Genomic DNA, 9,971 nt, shown 5'->3' with positions numbered 1-9,971 from the left:
GATATGTCAGACTTATTTTTATGAGGCTAGATTTAAAGTTTCATATTATTCTGACACTCGTAGAGTGAGAAATAGGATCCGAAAGCTATCTGATAAAGATGGCAGTTCGGTACAGTTTAGTGACCAAACGGGGTCGAAACTGAAATATTAAAATTTCTTTGGACTTATTAAGTAAAACCGAGTATGCCTGTCAAATTTGAGCTCAAACGGACATTCAGAAGGGCTCCGACGAAAATATAATTGCCCGAAGTGAATAGTATATAGTTGAGGGGCAAAATGGTAAAATGGGATTAAATCCCTTCTTCTCCTCCCTCAAGCTGCGTACACAACCCGCAAGCGCACACACACAGGCAGCATACACACACGCATGGAATGGAAAGGAAAAAGCTCTCTTTCTCTCTCTAGATTTCTCACAAAATTAAGGGAATTGGTGAAGAAGTAAGTTTGGAAGTCGATTTTCATCTTCATCATCATCTTCCTCTCTATTGGAGCTAATTTGAGAGGTAAGCTTCAAACCCCTTTAATGGTAGAATTGTAGAGCTTCAATTATATGCTCTAGAAATGGTTTATTTGGAATCCTAGCATGCTAAATAGAGGATAAATGCTAGAATCTAGGATCAATTTGGTGATTTCGTACATAATTGAAAACCTAGGGTTAGAAATGCAATATTTGGAAATATGAGGGTTTGATCTAATTTAACCCTCTGTAAACCTAATTGCTAGGGAAACGAACGCGCTGGCGAAGACGGTTCGGCAATCCGACGAGCCGTTGCGAAGTTATTAAAGAAACGGACGTTAGGCTTCGTTTCCGCCTGGAGGGCCGAGGCGACGTCGTAAAATCCTGGAAACGGATTTGAAGCATCGTAACAGCAAAACGAAGACCCTTTTTACCCGGGGCTGCGAAGCGATGCGCGGTTGGTGCGCAACTACAAGTTCCGACGGAACCGGGCGCCCGATGCCGCGGGAGGCCGATTGCAAGTGTCGACAAGCAATCGGAACGCGAATCGAGGTAGGTTGTGCTTACCGAAGCGACTAGGTCGCCTTTATGTCTAAGCAAGTTAAGATTTTGTGTTGATGCATATAAGTGTGAAATAATGCGTGATAATGGTGTAATGTATGATAATTATGCATGTTAATGTAAATGCTAAGTAGAAATGTATAATGAGCAATTTACATAATACTAGTAATGCATGATAATAATGTAAAGCATGATAATAATGATATGTAAATGCTAAAGTAGGTGCATATAAAAGGTTATATATGCATGTAAACTCGAAGAAAGCATGTAAGCATAATGCATAGAATGAAATGCATGTTGATGACATAAGTAAAAATGCTAAGTAGATGCATATAAATAATTTGTGAGATTATAATGCATGATTAGCATTGTGAGATTATATATGCATGTGAACTTGGTTGATAACTCCAAATTGCGTAGAGAACATGACATTGGAAATAAGAACGTGAAAACCATAGAATACTCGATGGACAACTAGGGTGTCAAATAGATCGAGTGGCATCTAACCTAGTGTTAGTAAACATAGGTTAAACAGGAATGATATCGAACCTAGTGTTAATAAACATAGGTCGGACATAGTGATGTTGAACCTATTGTTAGTGAACATAGATTGAACTAGTAAACCTAGAGTTTTATAACCTAGGTTGTGGTATAGTAAACCTAGAGTGGCATTGAATCTAGGTTGTTGAGTATAGTGGTAGCAACCACTAGGATGTTCTAGGTCGACAACATAGGGTTGGCTATGGACCCTCGACCTGTGGAAGTGGATTCCGGAATCCCAGGACTTGTGCTATGCTAACCTTGGTATCAAGGCTAGGGCGTGTGCGACGATTTCGCCGCCGAGGTTGATACCAAGGATGGATTGGGGGTGAGCGTGCAGAGATCACCGCCCGGGGCTTGAACCATTGTCGTGGCGTGTGCGACGATTTCGCCGCCGGATGGTTAAGCCAGTTTGTGGATTATGCCGCCAGATCGACTTGGGCTATTGTTGGGTGAGGTGTGATTCGTTCGCCGCCAGATGGCCAAGTCAAGGGACTTGAACTAGTGTTCGGCGTGTGCGACGATTTCGCCGCCAGCTGGTTAAGTCACCGAGGGCGGCCACTGCGCGGACTATCCGCGGATGTTTGACTCGAGGCCGAGTCGGGTGGTTAGCTTGATTAGGTTAATAGAAACCTAAAGGTAAGAGCTGAGGTAATAGAAACCTTAGAGTAATGTGAATTTGAGTTGTGAACTGAGGTAATAGAAACCTTAGAGTAAAGAAATATGAGCTAAGGTACCTAAGTAAAAGTAGAATTCAAATGATCTACTAGATGTTGCATAGAGTTGCATGACTTGCATATTGCATATTGTTAGGCCTAACATGTATTTCAATTGAATATATTTGCATTGTATATTGTTGAACTAACATGTTGCAGGGCCTACTTAGACCTTTTGGTCGAGCTTTTCCCTTGGGTGGCCGTACCCATTGGGAACCATAGAGTTGGTTCTCACCCCACGTTGTTTTGGGGTGTTTACAGGTTGTACGAGTGCGGCGCGGCGGCGCGAGGCGAGGGCGTAGCTCCGTAGATAGCGCCCTACCCAGAGACCAGAGCTAGCAGTACCCCGTCGACATAGCTTAGGGGTTAAGGAATGAAAGGAACATAATGTATCAAATTTGTAATGAGTAATTTGTAATAATTAGATTGCATTTGGATGAAAAAGAATGTAAAAAGAATTGTAATGTAAAAATATGTGAATGTGAATGTATGTAATAATATAGGATGTGTTATGTTGTTGATACCTTCCTTATGCAATCTGTTTGCTGAATACTGTTTCTGGTTGGAACCTTCGTATTGTATTGATTGCGTTGCCTTGAATGTACAGGGGAGACTCTGTCCGCAGTACAGGGGAAACCCTGTCCATTCAGCGCTGTCGGCGGCGCTGCGAACCTGACCAAAGAGGCGGGGGTCGCGGGTCGTGACAGAAGATGGTATCAGAGCATAAAATAGAGAATGGAAAAATAGTTTAGGCAGACGTAGGAGACCCTAGGATAGTAAACCATAGGAGAATAAGGCTCGTGAGAGACGAGGACTTATGGCTTATGGCGAAAGATTGATCGATTGGGTCAGGATAATAAATCTCTAAAACGGATGTTAGAGGTGGATTCGAGGTGTGGTTTATTCTCAAACGAGGATGTTCATGTTGGACGCGTACAACATGAAACCGGGTGTTGAGAATAGATACCCTTGCATGACTTTCGCTCGATTTGAGTAAGTGTTAGTTGTTTCGCGCTCGACCTTGAGGGTCGAGAATCGACCGAGTTGTCGTGTCTTAGGAAGCGATGGCACCGCGTAGGCGATCTTCATGTAGATCGGCGCGGGATGGGACGAGTGTCGTTCCTTGAGCAATCCAAAATGAACGGAGACTTGGGACTTCGTGAGCAATTGGCCACTACTGTGTGAGTGGCGGGGTGACGAGTCGAATTAGTGCGGCGTCAGCAGGAAGCTGCCGTATGCCAGGGGGAGCGAATGTGAAGACCCCAGGAAACGATAGATCAGCTGGGGGCTATACCAGCTGCCGTTCGTCGAGTACGACCGGAAGTTGCGACGGAAGTATTTCCGTCGGGGTCGAGCAATCCGACTTTTAGCACCTCGGAAGCAAAGACGGTGAGGGTGCCAGCTTCGGCGGCCCTCGTGACTTTTAAGCGATTTGATCCGTCTGCCTTTGATGGAGAGAATACGGATCCGTTTATCGTGGAGTTGTGGGTCGACTCCATAGAGACTCCCTTTGGGGGGGGGGGGGGGGGCCTGTGCATTGTAGAGTGAGAGGATACACCTAGCTGTGCGTTGCTTGCAAACAATCGGCGAAGGTGTGGTGGAAAGGCATTCGAGGAATCGATTGCCTAGTTTTCCTCCTATGATTCGGATGAGTTTCGGGGATCAATGTTTCCTGTTTATTTTCCGATGCTGAGAAAGAAAAGCTTCAGGAAAGGTTCCCGAAGCTACGGCAGGTAGACCGTGCCGTGAGGGAATACGAGTAGGAATTCTCTCGTATCGTGAGTTGTGTCCCGAACGTAGTGCGGGATGACGAGGAATTGGCCGATGTGCCTCTGCGGAGACCTTGGCCGGACGTGGTCGAGGTGGTGCATGTAAGGAAGTGAATTCTCGGAATACGAGAGTTAGACTTCGCTTAGAATCGACCAAGGGTCGTGTTTGTGTGCTTCGGAAAAGCCGAAGATGTTTAAATCACCAAAAGTGCATTGGAATTGGAGTCCACGAGAGCAAATAGTGCAAAGTCTGCACTTCGCGGAGATTGCTCTCGGGGACCGGTCCCTTGTAGGGAGAGACCGGTCCCCGTAGCTGTTGGTCGCGGGGTTGCTTGATGCAACCGGTCCTTGGGCCAGAGGAACCGGTCCTCGTAGCTTGAAATTGCCCAATTTTGGGCAGTGCACATTCTTGAATTGCGGTTGCAATCCCAACCTCGGAAGTGTTATCTACCTAACTTTTCGGGATGTGGGATTGTAGTTCTCACCAGACATAGCGGTGTGCGCTGTGTGATGAAAGGTGATTCGTTGTGAATGGCCAGACCTTAGCATTGGCGATGGTTTTCTCCTCTCCGAGACAGCGTGCAGGTGTGTCACCTACAGCATGGTCTGGAGAGTGAGTGGTGAGGAGGTGATAACCGAAGGGTTCGTCGCGGGCGCCATGAGGCCGTGGATATGCCAACCGGGTTGTGAAACCTGCTGTTATCGACGATACTATGGCAGGTATGAGTTAATTGAAGCAAGCATAGGCTTCTGTAGAGTGTGAAGTTGGCGCATCCATGCATATGCCATGTGGTCATTTACTACAATCGATATGTCATCGTAGTAGGGACCAAGGGGCGGGTAAGCGTAGATTCCCGAGCATGCTTGCGTTGTGGGAGCGTATCACCTATTTGAGCAGGTAAAGAGCTGGATAGCACTGGCAGATGCTGGTGATGATGGTGGGACGAGAAGTGAGACTCGTGGTAAAGACAAAACGGTGAAGCGACTCTCAAAACAATAGGTAGTTGATTGTGAGAATTGCGCCGTGACCTGGAGGATACCCGAGTAGTCCGAGTATTCGGATGTAGATCCGGTAGGTTGAGCAGTGGAAAGTAGAATCACTGTTGAGAGAATAGCAAGTTAGTTGCCGAGTACAGGCACGTAGACCTAGTAGTACCTCAGTTTGAGGTTGAAAGTTGTGCTTGCTTGGTCAGCGTGCATAGGCAAGGTTGCCTATTACTGGACATAGTGTGGAACGTTATAGAGACGTACGGCGTAGGGCGCTCGAGTATAGATACTCAGAGAGTGCGGATTTGACTCAGCCGGGAGTGTGTGTTGGCAGTAGCACTTCAGCATTGCTAGTGTGAAGCGGGCCATGGAACACTCGTAAGGCTGGTGGCTCGCACTAGGTGCTTAGGAGCCGATGGTGGTACGTGTGACTAGATAGAGTATGTCGTGTAGGGCGACGATGGCGGGTAGTGCTTGGGTACGACCCGTGCCTGGACCATTTGTGGACCGTGGAGCCTGGGCCCATTGGGCAGGCGCAGTCAGCTGTGAGAGACAGCGGCCCAATGTAGGGCAGAGTTTCGGTCAGGACGGTAGTCCGAGCTGAGACCCGGGAGCGTGGAATGCCACGTGTTGGATCGTGAGATCGAGGATACACCGAGTGTGTAGTGACCCAACCCAAGGATTTGATGTGGTTTTGGGTCTTAGTTGCTCCTGGTTGGAGTGTGTGCGAATTCTCCAATAAGAATTTCGCCCAATAATGATGATTGGGTCTACGCTAGTGAGCGAGAGATGCTATGCGTAGTTGAGACCGGTTTAGGCGATAGGCCTACGTAGGATTGGTGACCTGTGGTCCACCTGTGGATTTGAGGAAAGGGATTGAGCGAGTAGCCTTATCGACGAGTTAGGCTTGAATTTACGAACGGGAGTTCCTGTGAATTCGTTGCAAGAACGAGTTGATGATGATCGTGGCATATGGTATTCAAGGATATACTGCTCGTGCGGGACATTGAGCTCTTGGAAGCCACGAGAGATAGAGGATCGAAGTTGATGCTCCTAAGTGAAGTAGGGCTTGAGGATAATGCTCTTTTATGGATTGAGATTGGAGATGTGCCGGAACGTGCCATCTCGTAGTAGAGCAAGGATTCGGTTGAGGATTGGAGCACTCGCGATTGGTCGATGCACCAATGATATTGCTTTCAAGCAATGTTGGTGTAATATACTGAATCTGGGCCTATTGACAAGTTCGAGGGTTGGAATGGCCTTTGGACCTGATCTACGACGTTTGATGGACCTTAGAAAGGTTTTGACACGTTATTGAAGTGAGAAAGCAACTGGAAATGGAAAAGTGCATCGCAAATGCATTATCAATTGTAATGCTTCGAATTTGGTCAATTACGAAGTTCGAACGTGGGAAAAGGTAAATGAAACTACCCTACATATTCTAAAGGGCTTAGACAAGTTTTTGGACAAGTTAGAGGGTGATTGGAAAGCTAAAAGCAAGAAAGTGCATTGCTTTGGCGAAATCAGTATTTTTTCTGCTTGCTGTACCGGTACAGCCACATCGTGTACCGGTACGCAGTGCCAGATACGTGGCAGTAAGGCTATTTCGGTAAATTCACATCTTATATCTATCCATATCACCCCAGCACGACCCCTGGACCCTTGTGGATGATGCTAGAGCTCTGAGAAGCAGCCTTGCACCTCTCTTACTCTCTCTCTCTAGAAGTTTTCTCTCTCTACATAGAAATCAATGATTTAGCTCGATTTCGTCGCCTCGCTTGTTCTTCGCTGCTTGCGAGTGTCGCTGAGCCTTTGTGGACGTGTGAGAGGGTATTTTGGAAGGTTTTTCGCAGCACCAAACCAGTGGGTTGCTGGTTGGAAGCTTGAGAAGGTAAACGACTCAATTTTTTTCGTTATCGGCGTTCTATTCGTCGATTTGATTAGTGATTTTGAGTTTTTGCTTCCAACTGACTTAAACTGAGAATTCAGCTATTAAATATGAGTTAATTAGCTGTGATTGAACCTCCTTAGACCTGGGATAAGCTACTTTGAAGCTTATTGGAGATGTTCCGCTATTTATGAAGTTATTTCGGCTTATACGCGGATCAATCGAGCGAATTGATGCAGTTTGAGCTTTTCTCTTCCCAGCAGGTTTGCGAATCACATTAAGCTCTTTTGGTGACCTGGGAGGCTGGTTTAGAAGGTGTTCCAACTAAAGGTAAGCTGAAATTGCTGTGAGGAAACTGAATTTTCAAGATTCCGACTATATCTATTGATATTTGACGACTATGATGCCGTTTTGGAAATTGTTCGCAGCGGGCTTGCAACGGACTTTCGGAGTATCTCCGGCTGATGTGTAAAGGCTTTTAGAAGCTTAACTTGAGGTATTAACTGAGCCAAAAATAGGAATTTAAGCTATTGCTTTGTACTAAATACAATGTGTGCCGAAATTGGACATTCCGCTCGTAGTTTGACGCGCCTTCCGTGTTTCATTTTCAGCAGAGTTGGGACTCCGTTGAGTAGAGTTTCGGGACTTCTTGTGGCTGGATTGAGCTTCATAATAGGTGGGTCGGACCTTCCCGAAATGGGTGAATTTCCTCTATGTCTCCTTTGACATCTAAGTTGAAGTTATTTTATATTCCTGTGAATATATGTATAGTTTAAGGCAGTGAGAATGGAATTCGTCTGAGCATAAGTATTGACGTGGAGCAGTATCCATGAGTGTGAATTGGGATTCTCGCCTAGTGGCAGAAAGAAATATGATATTAAGGTGTTGGGATATAATGCTGAATAGTTCATCAGGAATCCACCTTTAATGGATTGATGGATAATCAATTTCAATTTGCTATTGAAAGGAGACTACCGGGGATAACTAGTTCGTTATCAATGACTGCTGGATAATGCAAAGTAATCATTGGTATTTGATCACCTTGTTAAACACAAGTTGTACATCAGAGGTGACCTAGGAAGTCTATTAAGGAATGGTTACGCTCTAATTATATAATCAAGATGGGACGAGTTGGGCTTCAGCCTCAACCTCATTGAGAAAATAGGAAATGAATTCATCTTGGAATAGAATTGCACTGGGAGTGCAATCTTTTAAAGAGTTTTGACTTTTGAGAATCAGTGGATGATCGAGAATTCCACTGCTAGTATATGATAATTCTTTGGAACTCAAGATAGGTACCAAGTGTAACTACTAAGCACTATTGAAAAGGGTACCCTTAGAATTCTTCTTCTCGAATGAATGAGCATGATAAGAAGGGTTGGATTTTACCCTCGAATTATTGAAAAAGTTGAATGGAATTTCATCCATTAAAATCATGGATTCTATGGATGAAAGAAGAGCTTTTTATTACGAGATAGTGATATGAACTCATGAACAACGATGGAAGGGATTTCCCATCCTGTTTAGATGATTTCGAATGAAGATTCAGTTCTAGTTTCGCGGACGAAACTTCTATTTAGGAGGGGTGAATGTAATATACTGAATCTGGGCCTATTGACAAGTTCGAGGGTTGGAATGGCCTTTGGACCTGATCTACGACGTTTGATGGACCTTAGAAAGGTTTTGACACGTTATTGAAGTGAGAAAGCAACTGGAAATGGAAAAGTGCATCGCAAATGCATTATCAATTGTAATGCTTCGAATTTGGTCAATTACGAAGTTCGAACGTGGGAAAAGGTAAATGAAACTACCCTACATATTCTAAAGGGCTTAGACAAGTTTTTGGACAAGTTAGAGGGTGATTGGAAAGCTAAAAGCAAGAAAGTGCATTGCTTTGGCGAAATCAGTATTTTTTCTGCTTGCTGTACCGGTACAGCCACATCGTGTACCGGTACGCAGTGCCAGATACGTGGCAGTAAGGCTATTTCGGTAAATTCACATCTTATATCTATCCATATCACCCCAGCACGACCCCTGGACCCTTGTGGATGATGCTAGAGCTCTGAGAAGCAGCCTTGCACCTCTCTTACTCTCTCTCTCTAGAAGTTTTCTCTCTCTACATAGAAATCAATGATTTAGCTCGATTTCGTCGCCTCGCTTGTTCTTCGCTGCTTGCGAGTGTCGCTGAGCCTTTGTGGACGTGTGAGAGGGTATTTTGGAAGGTTTTTCGCAGCACCAAACCAGTGGGTTGCTGGTTGGAAGCTTGAGAAGGTAAACGACTCAATTTTTTTCGTTATCGGCGTTCTATTCGTCGATTTGATTAGTGATTTTGAGTTTTTGCTTCCAACTGACTTAAACTGAGAATTCAGCTATTAAATATGAGTTAATTAGCTGTGATTGAACCTCCTTAGACCTGGGATAAGCTACTTTGAAGCTTATTGGAGATGTTCCGCTATTTATGAAGTTATTTCGGCTTATACGCGGATCAATCGAGCGAATTGATGCAGTTTGAGCTTTTCTCTTCCCAGCAGGTTTGCGAATCACATTAAGCTCTTTTGGTGACCTGGGAGGCTGGTTTAGAAGGTGTTCCAACTAAAGGTAAGCTGAAATTGCTGTGAGGAAACTGAATTTTCAAGATTCCGACTATATCTATTGATATTTGACGACTATGATGCCGTTTTGGAAATTGTTCGCAGCGGGCTTGCAACGGACTTTCGGAGTATCTCCGGCTGATGTGTAAAGGCTTTTAGAAGCTTAACTTGAGGTATTAACTGAGCCAAAAATAGAGTGACGGAATTTGATATGTATATAAGTGTCCTTATATTTTATTGAAGTTGAATCTACAGTTTCCTCTGTATCTCCTTTAAGTGGGTAAAGCCCTTCCAGGCTGGGTGGATAATACTTCGAGTTAGGTCGGTGTTCTTCAGGGCTTTGAGATGAGTTGCCTCAGGGTTGAGACGACTTTTACTTTGTGCCTTCCGCGCAGTTTGATGCTCGCCTTACAGGTTAAAGCCGTGTGTAACATAAATCATGTTTCGTTATCGAATTTAAGG

At 44.8% G+C, this 9,971-nt stretch overlaps 1 long non-coding RNA gene across 3 annotated transcripts; it reads left to right on the top strand.

The window, feature by feature from the left end:
• Nucleotides 1–318: 318 nt before the first annotated feature.
• Nucleotides 319–9,682, top strand: LOC109706437. Of its 3 annotated transcripts, XR_002215199.1 has the most exons (7): nucleotides 319–503; nucleotides 724–1,009; nucleotides 7,182–7,248; nucleotides 7,347–7,414; nucleotides 7,530–7,594; nucleotides 9,450–9,516; nucleotides 9,615–9,682. It is a non-coding gene; the product is annotated as an uncharacterized LOC109706437 (long non-coding RNA). The 3 variants fall into 3 exon arrangements; XR_002215198.1 differs by lacking the exons at nucleotides 9,450–9,516; nucleotides 9,615–9,682 and having other exon boundaries at nucleotides 7,530–7,659; XR_002215197.1 differs by lacking the exons at nucleotides 7,182–7,248; nucleotides 7,347–7,414; nucleotides 7,530–7,594; nucleotides 9,450–9,516; nucleotides 9,615–9,682 and adding an exon at nucleotides 2,536–2,775 and having other exon boundaries at nucleotides 321–503.
• Nucleotides 9,683–9,971: the final 289 nt, after the last annotated feature.

This window comes from Ananas comosus, unplaced genomic scaffold, assembly GCF_001540865.1.
Source record: "Ananas comosus cultivar F153 unplaced genomic scaffold, ASM154086v1, whole genome shotgun sequence".
NCBI lineage: Eukaryota > Viridiplantae > Streptophyta > Magnoliopsida > Poales > Bromeliaceae > Ananas > Ananas comosus.
Note: the sequence above shows the minus strand (reverse complement) of the source record. Positions and strands in the feature narration are given on the sequence as shown.